The sequence below is a fragment of the Ictidomys tridecemlineatus genome, chromosome 6 (assembly GCF_052094955.1).
Source record: "Ictidomys tridecemlineatus isolate mIctTri1 chromosome 6, mIctTri1.hap1, whole genome shotgun sequence".
NCBI classification, from domain to species: Eukaryota; Metazoa; Chordata; class Mammalia; order Rodentia; family Sciuridae; genus Ictidomys; species Ictidomys tridecemlineatus.
The window spans coordinates 4,441,696-4,466,915 of NC_135482.1; the positions used below are offsets into that span (position 1 = coordinate 4,441,696).

At 51.7% G+C, this 25,220-nt stretch overlaps 1 pseudogene; it reads left to right on the forward strand.

The window, feature by feature from the left end:
• The first annotated feature begins 15,519 nt into the window (after positions 1-15,519).
• On the forward strand, positions 15,520-23,043 carry LOC101970504 (non-selective voltage-gated ion channel VDAC1-like; annotated as a pseudogene).
• Positions 23,044-25,220: the final 2,177 nt, after the last annotated feature.

Here is a 25,220-nt window from a genome sequence, read left to right on the forward strand (position 1 = left end):
GTCCTAGATAAGCTGGGACAGTTGGTTAAGCCTAAGTCTCTTGTTCTCAGCTCTGCAAATGTCAGGGGAAGATCTACCCGACTCACTCTGTGCCCTGTAAATCCTTGCTATTGTCCCTCTATTGGGCAGGAGATGGTCATGCCACTGGCCCAGAAACAAGAATACAGAACGAGAGACCTGTGGGGGATGGAATCAAGCACTCTGTTGGCCCTTATGATCTGTGGATTCTGTATTTGCAAATTTGCCTCAGGCTTGGCTCATTAGTAGACATTAGTAGACGTGCACAGAGCAGCATAAACATTCCAATAGCGGATGTTGCTGAACGTCGGGCCTTTTGGGCTGTCTACTACAAACACATGTCCTTTTCGTATTTAATTTAGTGTTATGTTTTTCACATGGGGCTTTTTTTTGGGGGGGGGAGGTGAATTTGCTGTTCAAAGTAGCCCCCAAGCATAGTACTGAAGTGCTGTCTAAGGTTTCCAAGTGCAGGAAGGCTGTGGCGTGCCTTGCTCACAGAGGAAATCAGTGTGTTCAATAAGCTTCATTCAGGCATGAGATGGTGCTCTTCGCCTTGAGTTCAATGTTAATAAGTCGGTGCATGTCAAGAAAGGTGTCTCTAAGCAGAAAACACACATTTAAAGTGTGAGGGGGAGGGGGTGGAGCTCAGGGGTAAATCACTCGCCTAGCATGTTCCAAACCCTGGGACCCCTCCCCAAGGAACAAAACGAAACCAAACCACCAAAAACCACTTCAGACAAGGTCACGTTGTGGCCAGAGGCTTGCAGAAACCTCCATGTGTACTCTCCCTGGCAGCAATGATCTGGTGTTGATTTTCAGAGTGTTTGCTAAGTTTATAGAACCCAATTGCCCCCAGGGTTTGTTTTATCTGGACTAGAAAGACAGACAGCTGCCAGCCGTGACCACGCTGGGTCCAGACAGAAGCAAGAGGCCTCCTCCATGTGCTGCTGGCCACATGAGGGCCAGCAACCTTCACCCTGTGGCGCAGCCCAGCACCCAGGGCCCTGGCTGACACTGGGTGAGTGGGAGAGCTGGAGAATTTCGACCATGGACAGAGAGGGAGTGGGAGTGAGATTAGGGCTGCTGGGAGGCAGCGTGGGTGAGAACTGCCCCTGCCTCCTCTCTCCCCACAGCACCCAGGCTCAAGTTGGACTGTCCACCTCCACACGCCTGGCCCAGCTTTTCTCAGCCCTCGAGGTCAGTCTCTGGGGGAGGGGGCTTGGGTCATCCTGCCTCTGCTTCGCCCTACCCCTCAGCCTTCTCCTGGGCCCAGTGACCCAGTTCTGGCAGTAATTCATAACTTTTTTCTTTTAAAAAGTGTGGCAAACTGAGCACAGTGGCGCACACCTGTAATCCCAGCTACTAGGGAGGCTGAGGCGGGAGGGTCTCAAATTTGAGGCCAGTCTGGGCAACTTAGCAAGACCCTATCTCAAAATGAAATTAAAAATACCAAGGGCCGGGGGCGCAGCTCAGTGGTAGAGTGCTTGCCTAGCACACACAAGGGCCTCAGTTCAATCCTTAGCACCAGAAAACCAGCCAACCCTCTCCTGTTCTGCCTCAAACCCCACCCATCAGGGCTGGTCCCTGGAACCAGATCTTCCCAGGTTTGCCTTATTCCCAAAATAAGACCCAGGATGTCCCCTTGTCCTGCACATGTGCCCAGCCCCGAGTTCCCTGGTTCTTGTAGAGCAGAATCTCTCACATTAGCAGTGCTAGGAGAGTGCAGAACGAGAAAAAGAGCAGAGCCCGGTGGGCTTGTTCACTGAACCATAGAGAAGTCAGAGTCCTGCTCGTTCCCGAGGCCGTGTTGCCATGACCAGCACCCTCTTGTAGCCAGAGATGGTGGACACTCCCTGCCCAGGCAGCATGCTCCCCAGGAGGCCCTTGCAGTTGTCCACTGCAAGTGGACAACCCAGGAGGTGAGGCCACTGCTGGCCACAGTCTGGATTCCAAGCCCCTGCCTACAGTGTGACAAGAGCCATCTCTCGGTCCAGCGCTCCTAGGACTCAGTGCCCGGGTTTCCAACCAAGAGCGATGCCTGGGGGGGACCTCAGCTCAATGTCCTGCATGGCTTATCTTTGATAGAACCAGGCTCCTGGGGTCTCTTCCAGATGTGCTGGGACACCTCCTGGTTAACACATCCAGAACCAAGTTCAGTCGTGTGCAGCTCTCTTACCAACCCTTCTCCTCTGCCTTTTGTGGAACATCTGGAATCTTCCTGTTATGGTTTACACTGAGGTGTCCCCCAAACTCCTGATCCCCAGAGGCCAGTCCACCCTAGTTTGAATGGACTGACGGGTGGTAACTGTGGGCAGGTGGGCAAGGCTGGAGGAGGTGGGTCACCAAGGGACATGCACTGGAAGGCTGCACCTTCCCTGGGGGTCCTCCCCCACCACTTCTGACCCCAGCAGGAGCCGAGCAGCTTTCTTCCACCGGCCCTTCTGCCGTAGGTGCTGCCTCGCGCTGGGCGTCGACATCTGTGGACTGAGGCCTCTGAAACTGTGAGCCCCAGATCAGTTTTTCCTCCTCTGCGTTGTTCTTGTCAGACATTTGGTCACAGCGATGCAAAAGCCGACTGAAACACTTCCTATCCCACTCTGGCGGGTCTGTCTAAAAGTCTTGGGTCTTGGATACGCCCGGTGAAGAAACTGGGGACGGGGACAAGGAGGATGCTGTGGAGATGGTCCCCCAGGGAGCAGCAGGTGGTTCTGTGGGAGAAGCAGAGAAGGGAAGAGCCCCTGGGAACCAGCTGGGGCAGCAGGGCCTGCTGGTGGCTCCTGAGCAGGGGGGTCCTACGCTATGGAGACCAAGAGGCCCCGAAGGGAGCCAGACACAGGACCCACCGTGGCAGGAAGCCTGGAAGCCACTTGCACGCTCGGGAGCCGTGGCGCTGGGCACATGGATGAAAGGGAAGAGAGCTGAGGACATCCTTGGGCAGCGTGATGCCCCCCCTTCCCAATCTCAGCGCCTTCGTGTCCTGAACCAGGAGCCTGCGGTGAAACATCTCTGCTCCGGCCCACACCCAACCTGCCATCGGCTGGGGGATTCACCTTCCTTAGATCCCTCTACTCGTGTGTTTTCCTCCTCCACCGCCACCCTCATCTGCATGGGAACGCCAACATTTTCGTTCCTGGCCTTCAAAAGCCCTTCATTTATTTTTAATTATTTATTTTTAAATTAATTATTACTTTTTGTAGTACTTTGGGTTACTCTGGGCCTCACACATGCTAGGCAAACGCTGCACCACTGAGTGACACTCCCAACCTCCTACAAACTTTTTTTTTCTTTATTGGTAGTACTGGGATTGAACCAGGAGCTGGCTCATGCTAGGCAAGCGCTCTGCCACTGAGCCACATCCCCAGCACTTTTTAATTTTTATTCTGAGACAAGGTCTTGCTAAGTTGCTGAGGCAGGCCTCAAACTCATGATTCTTCTGTCTTAGCCTCCCCAATAGCTGGGATTTGGGGTGTGCCCTCCCACACACACCTGGGCAAAAGACTCTTGAAAGATGGTGTGATCCTTTCCACATTTTAAGTCAGTATTGTAGGAAAAGTGATAAAGTTTCTTCTACCCATCTGTCTTAGTCTGTTTTGCATTGCTATAACAGAATGCCTGAGACGGTAATTTATAAAGAACTGGGGTTCATTCCTCACAGTTCTAGAGGCTGAGAGTTCGAGAGCAGGGCACCAGATTCCAGTCCCTAGTGAGGGCCTTCCTGCTGCATCGTCACGTGGCAGCTGCGGAAGGGCAATTGAGAGGAATGTCATGTCCTGATGTGTCAGAAGAGCAGAGGAGCAAACACGCTGCCTGAGCCTCAGTCATTCACAAGGGTGGAGGGTGACCTGACTCCCCTTAGCTCTCGCCTCCCAGCGCCTTAAGGGAACTCAGTGTGTTGGTGGAAAATAACCCTCTGCTGTAGAGCAAATGAGATAAATGAGCTAAATGTGAGGGACCACGGCCCAGGAACATGGATTCAAGAGACTCCGAATGACATGTTCCCCCATGTCAGAGGTTACCTGAGCTTCTAAAGCCACCGAACAGAGAAAGCCATGAATCATCAACATATGCGGAGATACACTGATGGGGACATCATAGGTGGCTGCAGCAGGGCAGGGACATGTCTTCTGGAGGTCTCAGGTGTTATCCCAGGCTTAGCTTTCTGGTGGAGGAAGGCTACGATGTGTCCATCTCAGCAAAACATTCCCAGAGTTTCTCCTTGTAGCCGGGGGTGTGAGGTTGGATGTGAAGGTCGGTAGTAAATGGCTCTCAAAGGGAACTCAGGATGGCTCTGGGTACCTCTGGCTCTCGGTCTGTCACGTGTCCTCTCTCCACAGTCAGGTGTTCTGCTCTGCCGCTCTTAAGACAGACAGGCCTCTTCAGAAAGCTTCAGTTCACAAGGTTCACCATGAGCTTGGGAGGCCGGGGGACACAGCAGTCGGACCAGGGCAGTGTCTCAGGCTGGTGGCTGGGACTCTGTCAACTAGATGGAGACAGTGACAGACGAAGTGCGTTTGGCTTCACGTGATGTGGGACCTTGGAAAGGAAACGGGGACCTGCACACGTGGCTCAGCTGAGCGTGTTTACAGGAGGCTTGACAAAGCGGAACATCTGATGGACAAAGAGGGATGAGCTCAGGACAGAGCCCCGGGGAGTTCAGCAGATTCCTGTCCTTCCTCCTCTGTGGATCGAGGACCCACTCTCCCTCTGGGCCAGGGAGGGCCCTGTCCACCAGGGTCTCCTGACCTGTTCCAGGGCAGGAGGGGGCGTCCCCGGCCTTTTTGCCAGTTTTCCCGTTCCTTCAGCCTCACATCTTCAACATGCCAAGCGCCACGGTTTGGTGTACTGTGTTCTGAACGCGCGGATATCTACATTTTTTTTTTTTTTTGTGAGCATGAATTGTTTCAAAGGATACAGAGTCCAGTGTGACTGTGTGTAAAACTAACCGATTTTTAAAATACACCGCACAGCAACTGGAATCTGTGCTGGTCTGGATGTGAGGTGGCCCCTCCCAGAGCACCAGTTAAGGCAGGAAGGCTCGGAGGTAAGGTGGCAGGATTCTGGGAGCTGTGGCCCAATCAGTCCCTTCCTGTGTGAGTGGACTGACGGGTGGGAGCAGTAGGCAGGGGGGTCACCGGGGAGCATGGCCTGGAAGGGTGCGTCTCCCCTTGATGCACACACACACACACACACACACACACACACACACACACAAGTGCATCTTCATTAGCAAAAAATTGTTCATTCCTGTTGTTGTTGCTTTTTTTTTTTAATATCATTGAACATTTTTAAAAAATTGAGATGCTAGGGATGGAACCCCAGGCCCTGTGCATACCACTGAGCCACGCCCAGCCCTGTCCTTGCACTCTTTTCCCCACTCCACTTCTATTATATAATTTATTCCCATGTAAATATATATCTTATTCTTCTCCAAAGCCTTTTATCCATTCCATCTTTATTTGCCACAGAAATAAATAGGAAATTCAAGTTTTTTCCATGATCATCAGGCCCTACGTGCTTAACTATTTTTTTTTCCTCTGGATTGAGTTATCATCATAAACATTCTCCATATACAAACATCCCTCATGACTAGAATCAGGCAGGGTTAAACATCAATTCCTTTCATGTTTAAATTTTTTTTTTTTAGTTGTTGGTGGACTTTTATTCATTTATTTACATGCAGTGCTGAGGTTCGAACCCAGTGCCTCTCACATGCCAGGCAAGCGCTCTACCACGGAGCCACCACCCCAGCCCTCATATTTTAATTTTTATAAGGTAAAATTCTGAGAAAAAAACTCCAATAAGGGGGTTGGAGTGGGAGTCTGTCATTGTAGGGTCACTCAATCACACAACCATCACACGGGGATCAGCCAAGAACGGTGATTTGCTCTTCTTGGTTCATCAGCTGTGGTACTCAGCTCTGTGGGAGGAAGAGCCCTGGGGCCGCAGGGGGCTGGCCGTCCAGTCAGCAGGGTCCACTAAGCCGGGCAGCTCCATGGTCCTTTTGTTTTGCACGTGAGTGGTCACACCACCCCGACGTTCCCCTTGTCACGAGGACTCCTGTTCCTCCTAGAGTCCTGACCACGGTGATGGCCAGGCCTCAGTCCCATCCAACCGTAATGATCACACGTCACACAGCAGATGGTGAAGCAGCCAAGGACTGAAGGAGGTCATTCAAGGAGTCAGATGCAGGGTCACTGTGGGGGTCAGGTCAGCGCAGGGCTGAGGACCCTCGATGGGTGTCAACACGAGGGGCCCCGAGGACAGCCTTGACGTGCCACGGCCTGGGTCTGAGATGAGCAGCAGAGTGGGCAGCAGGGGGCCTGGTGACCTCGTGGGCAGAGGCTACAGCGAGTATGCCAGGCGGCCCGTGACCAGGTGACAGGTGGCAACTCCTCTCACCATCCTGACTGGGATGGTCAAGTCGTTCGCTGGTTTGGTGAATTTGGTAAGTTCATGTTTGGTGAATTCGGTAAGTTCAACAGCAAACAAACCATAGAGATAGAACTTGAAACTGCTTTATTGGGTCAAGTTTCAAAGAGCTAGCACAAACCGTGTTTAATTTAGAGTTCCAAATACATGTATCCCTATAGGAGAAAACAGAGTGAAACCTCAAAACTCCCTGATGCAGTCCAACAAGCCCCACGTGTCTGTGTGGTGATAGGGATCTCTGGAACAGAGAAAGGGACACCCGCCATCAGTTACAGGAGCACAAGGAAAAGGTGGGGTGGCATACTCAGGGCACAGGCCCAACTCTGCTGTCACCCTGCCACGACTCCACAACCCTCTACGACTGTGGAGTACAGGGCACTTGACCCAAACCCATGGTCAGAAGACCAAGAAACTCACAGGGAAGGGCGGGCACAGGAAGACATCACCCCACCGCGCTCTCGGCCAGCGCTAATGAAACGCTGCTTCCTGCTGCCCAGGTGCCCGACTCTGCAAGAACCCTGCACCTTTCACCCAATTGACTCCCGATTCAAATAAGTTCAAATGCAGCGGCAGGAACCTGTGCAGGGAACCTTCCTTGGGCAGGGGACAGAGAGGGCTGCGGGGTGTGGGTGGGCCTCCCATGGTGTCTGCCAGGGGTGGTCACTGGGTGCTGGGCGTGGCCCCCAGAGAGGGCCCTTCCTCAAGATGCCCACAGCCTAGGGGAGGAGATAGGAGGGAGATGCTTACAGCCAGTGACCACCCAGTAGGGCTGAGGACAAGCAGGAGATAAGAGTGAAGAGGTTTCTTACTGGTGTCAGCAAGCCCTGGAGACCGTTCTGAAAGCAGAGTCTCCCAGCGGAGCCCTCCCGCCCGCCCCTGGGGCTTCCAGTGGGAACCTGCCCACGTTCCTCATCCCCACGGGCCGGCACGTTCCTGAGCATGCTCAGTCTGAGGGCGTGCATCCCAAGTTCAGGAAAACGGTGGGCAGGTTGTCCTCTGCGGGGATATTGTACTGTAATGAGCACCTTTACTGAGGTCGTCAGAAAGATCAGAGTGACTCAGAGATTCCTTGGCTGGTTCCTTGCAATTTTCTCTGGCAATCCTTTTGGGAAGCAAAACACCTTTGAGGAGTATTAACAGTCACTTAAAGGGGCAGCAGTCTAGGTGACCGCCTCTAGAGGCTAGGGGGTCAGCACAGGGGCAGGATAAGTATGGAGAAAGCTCCCTGGGGCTGTAAGATGGAGGGACAAGGTGAGCATGGAGGGAGCCTGCAGGAAAGGACTGGAAGAGGGACCAGGGGCTTGGGACAGACAGGCAAGGGCCCAGATCTCTTCCTGGTTGCAGGGGAAGGGCGGGAGATTTCTGCAGGGGAGGAACACAGCCTTGTTCACACTTAGGAAGACCTGGATCCAAAAGCCAGGGGTGGACCTCAGCAAGCCCATGACCTTGGGCGGGAAAGCATCACACCTTCCTTTTTCACTACGTCTGATTGAAATTTAACATCTCCTCCAAACTCGAGTGCAGGGAACAAGCCAGACCCAGGGGCTCACATCTGCAACCCCAGGGACTTGGGAGGCTGAGGCGGGAGGATCGCAAGTTCAAAGCCAGCCTCAGCAACTTAGGCAGATCTTGTCTCAAAATAAAAAGCTGCAGAGGAATCCCTGGGTTCGATCCCAGTACCAAAATGAAAGTGTGGGGAGCACCCTTCAGCAGCACCAACTGAGCCTACGGCTTCGTCACTAACAGGAATCACTGGTGTCTCTCTGCCACCGTCAAAGGACCGCGTCACAGCTACCCAGTTTGGCAATTCTCATTGGTTTATTTTCAGTTCTAGTGCAGAGCAGTCAGTGGGCTACGAATCCAGAAGAAGAGGTTGGGTTTACAGACAGAAAGAGGGTGGAAGAGAGCTGACAAAACCCAAGCAGGGCTGGTGTTGCTCGCGGTGCAGCCTTGCCTGGGCTCCATCCCCCCACACAGAGAAGGGAGGGGACGGTCACATCAAGTTACCTGTTCAGGGTGGAGGGGGCAGAGCAACAGAAAAACAACTGAAGCTTAATATCAGGTGGTTTCAGGTCACTTCCTTGTGTAAAGCTTAAGGCAGGAGGAAGTTCATGCTCATGTCAACTGGAACTGGCCTGTTGGGGACAGTTGGTGGCTCTCTCTCTTTTCCTGACTTTCCAGGTCAGAGGAACAGTCTCAGGGAAGCAGCCTAGCTCCAGCAGGTGGGCTCAGCGGGAGCGACTCCGTTTGGGCTTTGGCGGGTCTCTTGGGGCCAGAACATGATACCCCAGAACTGGTGCTTCGACCTGCTGCAGGGCCTTGAACTTCCCTCAGGGTCCAGGTCCCCCTGACCTCTGTCCATGAAGGCACAGGTTCTCTTCAAGGTCCCCTCGCCCCCCTGACCTGACCCGCCAGGAGGGGCATGACCTGCAGCAGTCTTCCCACTCAGGTTGAGGGCAGGAAGACCTGAGTCTGTCACACACCAGGCCAGGCTTTGTCACCACCTCTGTCCTCTATTTCCATTCCACCCTCTCTGTTATGACAAGGAGAGGCCAAAGGAGCGAGGTCTAACAGGTGGACACAGTGACCACGGAGGATGGAGAAATGGACTGCACAGAGGAGAAGGGGTGTCACCAGAGCCAGAGTGTAGACAGGGATGGGGACAAGGTGGCAGGAGCAAGCTGCTCAGGGCTCACCCGACCTGCCATGAGGAGGCCAGGAGGTGACATCCAGCGTGATGGAGACAGGCAGAGACTTGGTGTGACCTGGTGGGCTGTAGACAGGAGGGGATCCCCTCTGTTCTCTCCGTAAAGCAGCTGCTGGGGATTAAGGAAGGTGCAGAAGGGTGACAGGGAGGGAGGGGCACTTCTCCTCCAAGAGTCACAGTGCCATCCCCCAGCGCTGCCAGTCCCATCAGATCAGGGTCACACGAAGGTGAGCCCTCGGGATGGTGTGGTCTTCTCCGGCCACTTCCACCTGGGGTCAGAAAGGACGACTAACTGGAGAGTCAGGACTTCCCAGGCAGCCAAGAGAGGGGGAGGAGGAGGAGCCGCGGGGTTTGCAGCAGAGGAAGGGGAGATGGGGGCGGCATGGGCCCCCAGAGATTGGCCTGCACTCCCTCCCCCACCTGCCAGCCCCCCAAATCCTTTGGCTTAAGGGAAGCCCCCCAGATGTCAGCGCCTGAGGCTCCTTGAGACCCGCAGAACCCAGCGGGCTTCGCAGCACCCCCTTGGCAACTAGGAGGCTGCGGGAGACAGGGCGCCTGCAGCCCCACCGCCCTCCCCCTCCCAGGAGCCCTCCTCCTTCCTCAGTGACCCTGACGGTCCCTCCAGCACTGGCCCTCCTGGTGCCAGCAGCCGGGACATCCGAGTCGAGGAACCCAGCAAACCCCTCCGGGAGAAAGGAGTCCCGGGACCTCTGGGTCCCCGCTGTCAGCACAGGAGTCAGCTACAGATGCGCAGCGGTGGGAGAGGCAGGGAAAGACCCCGCCGGCAATCGGCTCAGAGGCCTTAACACCCGCCCCCGTGTGTGAGCGGGCTCCGGAGAAATCCGTGCTCGGAGGGTGGGCGGAGACTCAGAGCCACTGGGGCCACGCGAGGCTCCCGGCACCCACCAAAGGGGCTCGTCTCTGCTCCATAGATACATGGTCCCCGTCCTGTTCCCAAGGTCACACCTGCACCCACAAGCTACTGCAAGGGTCAGGTGCCGTGGTAAGAGCTCCCACCAGCCGCACTAGGCCACAGAGGACCAGGTGGCCCCATACTGTACTGGTTCATGTCCTCAGCCTTGCCACGGCGCAGGCGCAGAGCTCCCCTCCCCAGGGACAGCTGCCCCAGGTGCCCCAGGCCCAAAAGGGCGTGGCTACCTGCCACCCCCAATTCCCACCGCCCATCCTAAGGAAAGCGCAGAGGCATTTTGGGGCCCTTCAGCCCCTGTCCCATGCGCCGCCCTCTGGGGAATAGCTCGCCTTGCCTTCGCCTTCCGCTAATGACCTGGCTGTGCTTCTGCTTCTGCACCAGGGTCATTGTCCTGGTCTTAGGCATGACGCCCAGGACCAGGGTCACTCCACGACCAACTCCAGGAAGAACCCGGATCACTGTGCTGTGGTGACCAAGCTGCTCAGAGTGCGCCCACCCCCAGCCAGGACTGCAGTGAACTCCCAGCAGCGACCAGTGAGTCTCCACCTCCGCGTTCCCTCTTCTTTTCCACTCAGGGCATCAGCCTAACAGGCCTTTGGTGGTGGGAGGTATTTGGGTGACCTATTGGCTGCATCAAATTGGGGTGCAGAGTGCAAATTTTCCATCTCCATCGTTGAGGGGGTTGAATAGCCAATAGGTTGGCCTCCAACTTTTGATCCTCCTGCCTCAGCCTCCAGAGTCGCTGGGATTGCAGGTGTGCACACTGAGCTTTATTCATGTCATTTTATATTTTGCATGTCATAGACGGAGGATGGTGTTCTTCTTTGCTCTCAGAGGAGAATTTAAATGAATTTTGGAGGGGCAATGAGGAGAACCCGATTGACCCAAACATTGAGAACTTAAAAACCTGGAAGCAATCTGTCTCTTTTTCTTCAAAGAAAGGAAGCCAAGAGCTCTCAGCCTTTCTGTTGGATTGGTGTTCCAATGTGACGTCACTGCACGCCTGCACGTTGGTGCCCTTCCACACGTTGGACTAGGCTGGATACAATGAGTTGAAGGCCACACCCTTTCAGCAGTGGCAGTTCATGAACCCCTGGGGGTGATCACAGGTTCTTTATTCCAGTCTTACCTACTGATACCTGCAACCCTCAAGTCGAACCTTACACAAGTGTGTGCGTGTGTGTGCGTGTTACAGAACAACTAAGAAGGGATGAGTCTGCAGTCACCAAAGAGACCCCCACCATGATTGTAACATATAAGCTTCTCCAGGGACCCCCACCACAATTAAGCTTCTTGTTAGCAAGACTTCACAAAGAGTGTCAGCAGGACTTCCCAGGAGTTCTGCAGACGCTCAATGTGGTCTGAAGCTTCCTCTGTCTTGTAAAGGCCAGGTTTGCCGACAAAAGGCTCTGTCTCAAGAGTTTGCTGAACAAAAGTTACTGTCCCTGCTTTCCTGTTAAAACCTTGTGAAATCTCAGTCTAGCCTAAGAACATGGGGCAAAGAGTACCTGTCCTGTAACCACCCACTGTTAGGCACCCCCCACACACACTGGGTGTGAATTTCAAAGGATCTCCAGGCCCGGGTCCAGAGAGCTGTAGGCATTAGACCCTCTGGACCCCTGCAGCGTAAATAAACTGCTTCCTGAAGATTCCTCGGCTCTCCAGCCTCATCTGTCCCACGTCACGGCCCCAGGAGCTCAGGAGGCTGCACTGAGCACACAGGAGAGGGCACAGGAATCCAAAGTCCCTGCAAGCAAAGAAGCTGTCCCGGACACTTGTTTGGAGCTGTCCAAGAGCAGCACTTCTGCTAGGCCAGAGTCCGATGGATGGCAGTTTCAGTGTCAGGCTGTTGTGGTTGTCACCGGCAGGAGAAGGCAGAGGACAGAGATTCAGAGGTTTGTCACCGTGGTGATTTTCCTGGGCAAGGCTCGTGATGAGTGACCAGGTGACAGAGTCAGTGTGCCCCTGTGTCCATCCCTGGGTGCTCCTCCTTTTAAGGGCCTCGAGAGAGGGGGCTGCTTCCTTTGGGGGCCTGGCTTTTCGGGCATGGGTTTGCTGTGCCCGTGCATCCCTGTGCTTCTGAGTAATCCAGTAGCTTCACAGATGCCCACGGTTGACGATGCCATTGGTATAGTCACCAGCTTGTGCTCACCGTGTGCCAGGCAGATGGTGGCTGTTGACTTGTACAAACAGGGGAGAGCCGTTTAACCTCAGCACCTTTCAAACTGGAGTCACCGATGGCAGACGGTGGCTTTGCAAAGCAGAGTAAGCCAGGGCTTGCACAGCCTGCTCTCCACAGTCGCTCAGGAAGGTGGGGAGCAGTTTCAAATGCAGAGACTGTAGCTAGGGTTTGTCTAGAAGCAGCCTTTTACCCTACTCCTGTTAGGGCTCAGAGGTAATAGTAGGTATGAGCCTGGGAAAGAGGAAAACAAGGGGTTAGTTCTGCCGACTGCCAACTCTCAGCGTGTTTTTAAAAGAAACAGCTCACACCACTCGTCCTGGCCCCACTGGGACTGAAGATAATAAACTGGAACAAACCAAGTATTATTCTCAGGGCCAAGGAATGTTTGCCCAAGGCACCTCCTTAAAGAAGAGGAAGATAGATTACCCCGACTGGTCTGTGAACAAGTTCCAAATCAAATCAGCCAGGCGCAGGCCAAGATGACTGAATCGCTTTTTTGATCTTATTGTTATTATATGCCCCCCTCCCATGGGTCTCATTTAGATACTTATGGGTAGAAATATGCACAGCGAAGATTTCAAAACCTGACATTCCAACTGTCAGTCAAAAGCCAAGAGTGGTGCTTGGGCAGGATTCTCCAAAAACTGCCCATTAAGCCCTGTAAAATCTGGGACACAAAAAAGGGATTTATCGATCTCCTTTCTGATATGACCCACTCTCTCCCTCGAGGGTACTGCCCCGCTTCTTTGTCCTCTTATAAACTTTGCTCTGCTTTACTGTGCCTCATGTATCGCTTGAAAATTTCTCTTGCAAGAACACAAGTGCTAAGAACGCAACACAATCTCCAGGAACAAAGTGGCTCCCCAAAGCAGACAGAAATTAAGCCCATTGGAAATTGTGTCCACAAAGGAAAATTTTTTCCTAAAGGCAACTGTGATTCCAATTAGGAAAGAATACAGCACAGAACTAAGGGTTGAACCATGACGCAGAGAAAAGGCCACCGACACCCATTTTAAATCAAATTAAAGCAAGCTTGCATTGTGTACACAAAGAGAGCTGGGCAGCGGCTGTCTCTCCCAAACCCAGGCCGGATATCTGCAGCCCTGCTCTCCAGGAAAAAGGTTTTATAGCACAAAAAGTTACAAAGTTAGGGTGTCTGAGAAGTTACAGCCAACAGGGTTCTGACAAGCATAACACAAAGGCAGAGAGCAGGCTGATGATCCACATGGCTTAACATTTCAAGGTGGGGAGTAAATTCAGATCCCAACATCAGAATTTATGAGGCGCCACTGAGGTTTCAGAGAGAGTCGTTATCTGGTCGGGGGGAGCCAGGATTTATGAGGCGCCACTAAGGTTTCAGAGAGGGTTGTTATCTGGTCAGGGAGAGCCAGCCTGGGTGAGTCCAAGGCACGGACAGGAATCCCAAGCAAGTTTAAAACATCAAAATATGGCCAGGCCAAATAGAAATCCCAGTATCTTACAAAAACAGAAATGAACTTTTTATAACTTTTTGACCAGATGGCTCCCCATCTTAAGATGGAATTAGGCTGGGTTCATCATTAAGAAAGGTTTTGTGCAAGTCATACAAAAATATATTTTAGAAGTTTTAAAGGGGAGGTGGAAAAAGATTTTATGCATAATCACGTTGATAAAAATGATGGGTGTTGGTAGAGGCTGTACAGATGTCAAAGGTACATTGTGTTATTATAAGAAAATAGTATTTCTCCATTTGAAATAGCATTTCTCCATTTGCTGCACAAAGCAAATTTGCTTTGCTCCTGTGGGTTTTGCTTTCTTTTTCCTTGTAAGATTTTGTAACTCTTGTCTGGTAACATTCTGCAGAAGCACAACTTCTCGCAAACTAACCTGGCCCAGAGTTTGTGAGACGCTAGACGTCACCCCCAGGACACAGAGGGTTAACCCACAGTGGACTCCAGGCCAGCCCTGCCCGAGCCCACTCCTCCTAACTTCCATGTCACTCAGTGTGGCTAAAAGGGCTTGACACTGGCTCCTAGTCTTCTGTCACGTCCCCTTCCACATGGGACCCAATCAGACCAAGAGCTGGGACAGGCCCTTCCTGGCAGCAAGGGACAATCAGAAACCAAACCACAGTGTGGCTGATTAGCGATGTCCTTAGAAAAAAGGAGGCAGACACAGAAGGGGGGTCCTCAGAATGACAATGGACTCCTTTGTGTCATCTCTACCAAAAGGAAAACAAGGCCAGGGGTTGTGAGGGACATGTTCTCATGCACGACCATCTGGGACAGAAGCTCCACCGCTACCTCCCGCGGAAGGCCGTGCTCCCAGCCGAGACAGCTGTCCTCTGGGTACATAGTTCTTCTACTTTTAGGTCTAAGCATCTGGCCGCTGGCTTGCCACCGAGCCAGGAACCAAGTGGCGCTCAACAGTGTCATGCCTCTAACCCAGAGCTCAGCTGGTCATCTTCCAAGTCCCTCAAGACAGAGGAATAAACAAAGAAAAGGGGGAGCTATAGCAGGCTCCCCTGAAATAGTCCTGCGCTCCTCCCCAGCCCTGCCAGTCCACCAATCCTTTGGCTGAAGGGAACCCCCCATGTGAGCTGCTGAAGCTTTCCTCAGACCCTCAGAACCAGAGGCCCTGGCGGCACCCTTGCAGCGGGGTGGGAATGCCCCAGAGGCTAGGCAGGCCCCACACCAAGCCTCCCTGCCTCCTCCCCTCCCTAAGCCCCTCCTCTTCAGGGCCAAGCTCACAGGCACCTGGTTCCTTCCTCCAGCACTCCCCGCCCCAGTCCTGGCTCCTGAGCACAGAAGACCTGAGGGTTGACCAGTCGCAGGGTCAGTGGTTTGGGGTGCCAGAGGGGCTGGGGCCTCTCCGGTGGAGGATTATAGTTTTAGAATAGAGATTATTTTAAAGTGAAAACTTTGAAATTTTATCTGAACTTCCAGAGTTCATACAGCCTTACCCATTGAGGCCCCAAACTGCCTCCCTCCGCCTCCCTTTTATTTTATTTGCCTACTGCCCCAACTCTTTTTTGTTAAGTTGGTATATAAGCCTTTCCCTCTGGGTATTAATTATGGACTAACTCCCCTGTGCAGATGTAAAGAGGCCTTGTCTTTTCTCCTGTTAATATAGTGTCCGTTAATTTGCAGGCCCCTGAACATTGAACCTAAGAGGGTAGGGGAAGCTCTTTCTAACTGGCAGGGAAACAGGTGGGGGTTCTGGGATGGGAGGATCCTATCTGGGACCCTGGGAGCAGTTATAGGTGGTGGCCCGATGAAGATAGAAGGGGCCCGGGGTGGGGGTGTGGTCAAGGACAAGGTCATCTTCAGGAGGTCACAGGGGTTGGGCCGGCATTTGGATGCTGAAGTCTCCAGGAAGGAGGACAAGAAGTGGGTAGAGCTAAGGGCAAGGAGTGGGGCTGAGGTCACCGAAGTGTGCTGGCAACACGTGGGACAGGTGCAGGTGGTGAGTGGTGGGTGAGTCACTGAGTGGGCGGGCAGGGAGGAGGGGCAGTGTGTGGGTAGAGGCGGGAGTGAGGGGGACACACTAGGGGTCAGCCAGCCTCCTGGTGGGGAAGCATCTCTAGGCACAGGGAGATGGAGGCCGCGGCTGGGCCAGGGGACTGCTGATGAGCATGAGGGAGGCTGCTGCAGGGAGGCCTGCAGCGGATGAGGGCTGGGGGGCACCGCTGCTCCCCTGGCAGGACCAGCTGACCTGACTCGAGGTTTTCTTGAGGCCAAAGGGAGCAGAGCCGAGGGGTCCCCGACTCAGGGTCCAATCCCCTCCAAGAGGCCAAGAGCAGCTGCTCAGGGGTGGGCCTGAGGCGGGTGCCCCAGTGTTTGCAGGATGAGTGGCAAGTCCTGGGGACCTGATTCAGCTTCTTTTAACAGCAGCGAAGCTGAGTTTGGGAGGCTGAGCCCAGGGACCACCACAGGATGCCACGCTGGTCACAGTCCAGTATTGGGGAGCATTCTGGTTTTGGTGAGAGTGGGCACCCCACCTTTTCCAGCCAGAGAATTGGGGGTGGCATAGAATGGCCACGGGTGGAGGGTCTTTCAAGGGGTTCCTTCGAGGCACCGACCAAGCTCACGCCAGCACCATTTTGAAGTAAGGCTGATCTTGGAAGGTCTCTAAGTGCAGCTCAGCCCACGGCTGGGGTAGGATCTGTCTTTGTGAGAGGTGCCCACAGATCAAGGGACCCGAGTGACAGTAAGAGTCCCCCTGGCAGCCTCTTTATCTTGTTCCCAAGGGGGGGCTGAAGTCAGGGGCTGGGGGGACAGAGGTGTATTACGGCATATCCGTGTCACCCTGGGGAGAGGACGCAGGAGAAGGGGCGTACAAAGCCACGGGGCACCCCTCCCTTCCTGATACCCTCTCCATCAGGAGGAGATGGAGCCTGGCGATCCCGTCCAGCAGGTCTGCTAACCCCCCTCCTGAACATGTGGAGGGAATGCAGAAGCTCAGCCTGCTGCCCAGGACTGTGGTCAAGTGGTAACCAGAGTCCTCGGGCCCCAGATTTCTCCAGGCACATCCCAGCCCCCATCAGCCTCCTGGCCAAGCTAGGGACCCAGAGAGAACCCAGTTAGGACCAACTGCACATTCTAGCTGTGGCCTTGGTGAGCCCTGTGCTCTTCACTGGGTCTCAGTTTCTGCATCTGCAAAATTAGGCTGGGCTTAGCACTCAGCACCCAGCACCCAGCATCCAGCACCCAGTGTTTATCTAGTTGGGTGGGCAGAGAGCTGAGCGTCACCTGGAGTGGAATTCAGCAGGAAGGGGTTGGTGGGTCAGGACAGCCTGGGTTTTGCTAGGGATCCGAGACTGACTTGGCATCTGGTAGATAAGTGTTCCTCTCAGGACCCAGTGCAGGCCTGGTCACCTTGGGAAGGGGACACCCCCAACTCAGCCGTTCTGGACATTTGTCTGCTAAAGGGCATTGGCATGATACCAGCGGGGAGAGAGGACTACAGGGAGGAACAGGGGGGACTCACCCACATTCTTCGGGCATATTCAGAGTCACGTGGCCATTTGGGCTCTGCCCCTGATGGTGTTTCCCATACCAGCTTCCAGAGCTTTCCCCAGACCCAGGATTCAGGGCTGACTGGGCCCTGAGGGTTTCCCGGGAGCCCAGTCCCTGTGCTGAGTCTCTGCACTTGAGCTCTTTCCTGCAGAAGGTCCAGGTCTTCCTTCAAAATCTTATAGGGGCTGGAGACCCCAAAGGTTGAAAGCACACTGCCCAGGTTACGTATGTGGAGGCAGAGAGACGTCAGCCCTGGGCCTTGTCACTGTCCACGGAATCACCTAAGGCCCCAGTTCTGGCAGGACTCAGAGGAGCCTGGGACCCTGGCCAGTCTTGTTCTCTTGGGACTCCTGCTCAACTCATTGGTGCCGCAGTCTGGCTGGGCACAATTCAGGAGCCACTTGTCAAAAGAAACTAACTTTAGTTTTAGAACCACACACGCCAAACCACACAGCTCCTCAGGAAAAACCCTCAGAGCCCAACTGTCACCACCGGCTTCCACAAGCCTCTCACCCACACCAGCCTCTCCACCTCCCACAATCCTTCTGCTCTTGAGGCCGATTGGCTGGGTCGCCTGGGCGGAGCCAAAGAAGTCCCCCAATGAGCAGCTCCGTGGAGGAGCCAATCAGCTAGATGTTGCTGGGGCCGCTGTGAGCCAATCATCAGCTGGCAGTCTGAAGGGCAGGGAAACAGCCCAATGAACATCACCGCAGAGGAGCCAATCAGCTAGATGTTGCTGGGGCCACTGTGAGCCAATCATCAGCCTGCAGCTGGAAGGTTGCCGGCAGCTGGAAGTTTGCTGGGGCCCCTTTGGCTGTGGCTCTCAACACCTTGGTGTATAGGTGGCCGCTTGTCATGGGGAGGACAGCGCCCACAGCCAGGCGCTATTGAAGGTGAAAGAAGAGAAGGGACAGCAAGGCCGTCAAGAGGGCAGGCTCAAGGACAGCCATCCCACAGACCTGGCACGTTCAAAGACAGTTCCTGCCATCAGCCTCCATCTTGCCAAGAGCGACTGCATCCTCCCTAATCCCACCACAGTACAACTGAAGTACCAGAACCAAGCAAGGGGAGCTTCTCCATTTCCTCTTCTGTGCCTTTAAAAGGTGAAGCCTGCAAGGACCAGGACACTCTTGCCCCTCCCAGGCGCCCTGCTCAGGGAGGGCTGATTCCTCACTTTCCTTTGTAGTAAATTCCTGCTCACTCACTCACCTCTTTGGCATTCACACTGTCCATTCTTAGACCACTGAACAAAAACCCAATCCCCCCTGCTGCTGACACTCCAGTGCCCACTCCCAAGATCCTGGGAGGCTGAGTCAGGAGGATCATAAGACCAAGTTCAAGACAAGCCTGGGAGACTTAATGAGAAAAAAACGGACTGAGAATGTAGCTTAGTGGTAGAGTATCTCTGGGCTCAATCCTTAGTACACTGTCACCAAAAGCTCAGTCCTTGTCCCTGATGCCAATCCAATAACAAGGACACAGTTTTAAGAAAAAGGAAAAAGTAAGTTTATTGCTTTGCTAGCAAAGGAGAAACACGGGGGACTCCTGTCCCGAAGGCTGTGAGTTTGCCCATCAGCAGTAACGAGGCTTTTATAGAGGAGATTCAGGGAAAATGAGATTAGGGAGGAGATGGCAGGAAAGAGAAGGTCAAGGGAAAGAAGAGCAGGGAGAAGAAGTTTGGGAAAAAGAAAGAAACATGTAAGTGTTAAAGCCACAAGGGACACCATCAAAGCATCCAGTGAACCCCTGCTACATTTCCCTATGGTCGATTTTTTAAAATATTTTATTTGTCAATGGACATTTATTTTATTTATTGATATGTGGTGCTGTGCCGCAGTCTGGCTGGGCACAAAATCACGAGCCACTCAAGCAGGAACAAACTTTATTTCCAAAACTCCCGCTAACGCCATGCACGCGGCCTTCTCCCGGGACACACCACACCAACTGGCCTTCTCCTGGGACACACCACACCAAACGGAAAATCCCTCCTCCAGAAATCCCTCCTCCCGCACTTCCCCAACCAATGGGAACTCTCCGGGAATCCCCAGGAGAGCTCCAAAGTAGCAGGCTGAGGCGGACAGCAGGGGTCTAATATCCAATTGAATACACATTTTAACATAACCATTATCATCTCAATGGCTTGCTGGCATCACCTTTCAACCAAAAATGCCATGCATCATTCCTACTCAGCTATGGCTCTCAGCAGTGCTGAGAATCAAACCCAGTGCCTCACACGTGCCAGGCTAGGGCTCTGCCACTGAGCCACAGCTCCAGTCCCCCACTGTCAAATTTTAGCTTCCATTTCTAAGGAAAGTAGGTGACAACATCTCCAAACTACTTCCTGCTGAAAGGGAGCAAAGTTAGGGGAAGTAACCAAAGTCCAAGTTCTCTATCAGGTGGGGCATGGACAGTTAAGGGCATTGAACATCAGAGCAGTCCAGAGGTCCATAGTGGTAGGTGGCAGGTGACCATACAAGGTATACGTAGGGCAGGAATCATGCTAAGACAACAATAAAGACAGAAAAGCATTACTTTTTTTGTGAACAATTAGCATAAAAGCAATTAGTATTTCAGCCAGCCTCTGAAAACCATGAAGACAGTAATTCTTAATCATAGCAATAAAAACAGATCAAGTTCAATATAAGAGGTTAGGAAGATTTGTAGGTCTATGAAATCAGACTCAAATTAACTCAGGATAAATTTGCACTCTTGTGATCACTATTATTAGTCATTCTCACACAAGAACCCTGCCTTTATAGCCTCCAGCTTTACTTACTATTGGTAGGGCTGACCCAAGTGTACATCTTAAGTTACATTGAAAAACATTGATTTTAATACTCACATATGACTGTGGTTTTTTAGGCTATACTCTCCTGCCAGGTGTTTAAGGCCAAGTTGGTCAAAACTGACCTTGTTCCTGTGTATTCTTAAGAGTCAGCTGAGATTTCTCAGAGGTTACTCTTGGGGACATGTGTGAAGCCTTCTGGCTCCTTTAGCTTTCCTCTACCACTAGTGCCACTCTCCAGGATAGGCCAGGTCTGGCTGACCATATTTGGTTTCTCTTGGAAGCACTGGGGACATTTCCATCTCCAATGACCCTCCTCTTTGCAGAATGTGCACTGGTTCGCTTCCTGTTCTCTAGGGTCCTCTTGATCTCCCTGATTAGCAGATCGGGTGACTCACCAGAGTTGCAGGACTCAGAGAGGGGTCCTGTTGGTCTCTGGATGCTGGCTGACCTTAGAGAGCAAGGGTCAAAATGTTGGCTGCTTTTTTCTTGGCCCTTTTACTTCCTTAACTTTGGTCTTCAGGTTTCTGTTTTTAAACATCCATCAAGCCAGTTTCACTAGTCTTAAAGAGGGAATAACAGGTATCTATAATTTTACAGCTACCCCTTTTCATTTAATTGAGGTTAGTATTAGTATGAGAAGTCAGCATTATATACTATCTGTCCTATAGGTGATGGCTTATTGCAAATTAATTCAGGTTATTCTGTTAGAAGTAATACTTCTCCAAAACACCAATAGGCAATAGTTATAAAGTTTTATAAAATGAACACTAGTGTATCATTGATGTCTATTTAGCCTCTACAAAGACCCATATATGTCTCAACTCAATTATACAAGTTTTACTTTTTAAAAACTCTTTTACAAATCTAAATACATTTATGATTTACCCAAGCCTTTATTTAAGTTTTGTATTATGTCTTGTGTTTACTTTGAGATCACAGTAATCCTTATAACAACAACAACAACGAAAAAACATCTGTTTTGAACACAACTTGGATGAGGGGAAGTCTAGCCTACTTCAGAGCCATCCTGACATGGAGAAGCCGGAGAGGCAGAGTCTTAAGTCAGTGAGGCTGGCTTCTTGATAAATCTTAAAAACTATTTTATTTCTGAATCTGATCTTTGCTCCTTTAAAAATATCATTCCACAAAGTGTTCATGTATTATTTACTAAGCCTCTGAGTATCAGGTAACATAATGCAACACTACATAATCATACAGAGAGGCCAAGAGAGCTTAACTTCCCTTTTATGAAAAAGATGGAAAAATATTTTCCTCTTTCCAATTGTTAACCTTTGAACAAATCAAGCTTTCCTTGTTACATTCCAGAAATACATTTAAATTCCTATTCCAGTATAAAGAGTAACACAAATTGTATATATAACTTATTGACAACAGGTTACCTTTATCCAGCTATAAAACATTAAATGACATAAATAAATACCAACAAAATATATTATTCTATAAAAATCTGAAGGAGACTATTACAGACAGTATTATTTGGAGAACACCAACTTGGTAAAGTGTTTCCCCTAAGCTTTACATTTAACTATGTTTAACTTTTAAGTACAGTTTAGAGGGCTGGGGCTGTAGCTCAGTGGTAGAGCGCTTGCCTAGCATGGGTGAGGCACTAGGTTCGATCCTTAGCACCACTTACAAATAAACAAATAAAATAAAGGCATTCTGTCCATCTACAATTACAAAATTTCTTTTTTTAAAAAGTGCAATTTAGAATCCATAATGTATAGTAACAATAATCAGGGGTCTGCAGGGGTTAGCAGTACTAGGGAAAAGTCAAAGGATCGTCTGAAATCTCCTATTCATTTAGGAAACACTGTTAAGGATCAGAAATAGACTTAGTCAAAGCAAGCAGATATAGGACAGGTCTTCAAAGGACAGTGTGGCCCTTCACTGTCAGTTACAGTATCAAAGAGGACATCTTGCTGGTAAACTTACATAAACTTTCATTTTATACATGTTTTCATAACATTTTGACAAGGCTTAGACAGATATTTTTCTCGGATGCACACATGTACCTAGTCATATATATTTAGTCACATATATTTAGGGTGTCAACTCTGTTGTTATAACCTAAAGTAAGAGTTGTTATTTGCTTGGCCCCAGTGCTGGCTCTGCTAGGTTCCTTTGACCCGCAGCTGCCACAGCGCCCAGAGTCCCACAGCCCCCACGGCCTCCGCCTCGGGCAGAAAAGGCCGAGTTTCCCGCGTAGGACTATCTTGAAAAATCTGCCCGTAACGTCTTCATCAAGGGTTATGTCTTTGGCTTGACAAAACTTGATTGAGACTAAAATCTGAGAATGGATTGGAATTTATGAGCTCAGGCTCAGCCACCACAGAGACCACCAAAGTGACAGGCGGCCTGGAAACCAGGTACAGGAGGGCTGAGTCCTACTGACAACACGCCAGGCGGCGAGGTCACCGTGGAGGATCAGCTTGCACTTGGACTGAAGCTGACATGCGATTCATCCTTCTCACCTAACACTGGGGGGAAAAGATAAAATCGAGACGGGGTACAAGCGGGAGCTCATCGTCCAGGGCTGCGACATGGACGCTGACATGCCTGGGTCTTCAATCCGGTGCTCTGGTGCTGGCTGATGAGGGCTGGCTGGCTGGCTGATGAATTTCGAGACCACGAAGTCATGAGTGACCCAGAGCAACTTCGCAGTGACTACAAGACGGGACGAATTCCAGCCTCACACTGACGTGAGCGACGGGACAGAGGAGGGCGGCTCATCAGAAGGTGCACAAGAGATTGCAGGCTCCTGTCCATCTGCCTGGACAGCAGGAAACAGTGACACTGGCTTTGGACCCTGATGCCCACTTCGCCACCAAAGGAAAAACTCCTGCCTGATGGGTTCAGGATGCACTCAGACCTAACCCAGGAACCAACCTGACACCGCCAGCTCTTCTGGGTGGCAAGAGTGTCAGTGCTGGTGGCCCCACGCTTGGTCTAGGGCTGGAAGCCCCAGCATAACTGAGTACTGTACAGTTGTTAATTTTAAACTGTTTTGCGGCGTTTTCAGAATTTAGTGCACCTTTTCAGGTTGTTGTCTGGAATGCAAGAATCGTTAGACCTCCAGGTTAAGAGGATTCCTCTTTAAAATGTTACCCTTTCAGAGGTACAGAAGACGAAACAGCTTCCAGGAATCTCAATGGGACCTCTATTCTCCCCCCTCGATTTATTTTTTTTTAACAGTTTAATGGGGATACTTTTGTGCGGAATCAGATCCTCCCTTCAAGTGCTGTGATTATCATCACTTAAAATAGAACTTGAAAAAATATTGAAACCTCAAAAAAAAGGATTGTTTATTTAGCTAGTTACAAAGTAATTATTTAAAAGCCTTTAAAACAGGGACCCACCCTCAGTCCTTAGCACTTAGTTGGATGGGATACTGTCATAGCAAGAATTGCCTTGCCCAGTGATGGATATCCCCTGGCCAAATGGGGTGTCCTGTCAGATCTTAAAGGGGGACACTATTCCTGCCCCAGGCCTTAGACTCACAGTGCTGGAACCTACTGCCCGCTCCTTTGTGGCCAGCAGCCTCCACCCTCCAGGGGCAAAGGGGCTGGAAGTCAGGGCAGAGGCAGGTTCCCTCTGGCTACAGCCAGAGCTTCCCTGGGATCCTTTTTCCTAGCCCAGGGCCACCCAAGATGGTCTGTGTGTTGAGAGCCACAGCCGAAGGGGCCCCAGCAAACTTTCAGACTGCCAGCTGATGATTGGCTCACAGCGGCCCCAGCAACTTCTAGCTGATTGGCTCCTCTGCGGTGATGCTCATTGGGCTGTTTCCCCGCCCTTTCAGACTACGGAGCTGCTCATTGGGGGACTTTTTTGGCTCCACCCACACGACCCAGCCAATCGGGCTCAAGAGCAGGAGGATTGTGGGAGGTGGAGAGGCTTGTGGTTTTGGGAGAAGCTTGTGGGAAGCCGGTGGTGGCAGTTGGGCTCTGAGGGTTTTTTCCTGAGGAGCTGTTTTGTTTGGCGTGTGTGGTTCTAAAAATAAAGTTAGTTTCTTTTAACAAGTGGCTCCTGATTGTGCCCAGCCAGACTGTGGCATTTGGTGGCCCGTATGGGGAACGAACCCGCGACCTTGGTGTTATCAGCACCAAACTCTACTGTCACAGAGGTGATACGATCCTGTGCTGCAAAAGTCAACAAAAATCTCTCATTTACTACACCACCACCAGCCTCCTCACAACAGTCTAAGTTAAAACAGTCAAACATGCTGTCCGCTCATGAGATTCTACATCAGTTTGGTTTCACTCAAACCGGGATTATCAGCATAGAAAGAAGGCCTTGTAACCATCAAGTAGATTCACCTCCAAAGGTAGTGGCTCTTTATGACTATACAGCGAGCCGATCAGATGAACTAACCATCCATTGAGGAGACATTATCCGAGTGTTTTCCAAAGATAATGAAGACTGGTGGTATGGTAGCATAGGAAAGGGACAGGAAGGTTATTTTCCAGCTAATCATGTGGCTAGTGAAACACTATATCAAGAACTGCCTCCAGAGATAAAGGAGCGCTCCCCTCCTTTAACCCCCAAGGGAAAAACCAAAACAGAAAAGCTTTCAGCTCCTCAAAAGCAGTCAGTCAGTAAGGACAAGTCCCAGGATTTCAGACTTGGCTCACAATCAGTGACACATTCTGAAATGGGCAAAGAACAGAGCCGTGAGGACCGAGGACACAAAACGGACTTGCAGGTGAAGAAGAATGAGCAAACAAGCAAAAAAAAGTCCCCCAATGAGCAGCTCCGGAGTCTGAAAGGGCAGGGAAACAGCCCAATGAGCATCACCGCAGAGGAGCCAATGAGCTAGATGTTGCTGGGGCCGCTGTGAGCCAATCATCAGCTGGCAGCTGGAAGTTTGCTGGGGCCCTTTCCGCTGTGGCTCTCAACATCTGTGGCTGCCCGGGGCCAGGCTGAGAAACAGCGCTGGGAGGGCCGCCCTGGGTTTAAGGAAGTGGGATCTTTTTAACCTTTCACCTGGTGTCCTGCTGTCCCTCCCACCAGAGGCCATGCCTTTGGGCACCTCCAACTCAGTTCCTGACCACTCAGACCCCTTCTCATGCCGCTCATAAATGCCTGTACCTCCAGGATCTCCTCCTTATACTTTGCCCCTGACAGACCAGTCCATGTCAAGATCGCATCAT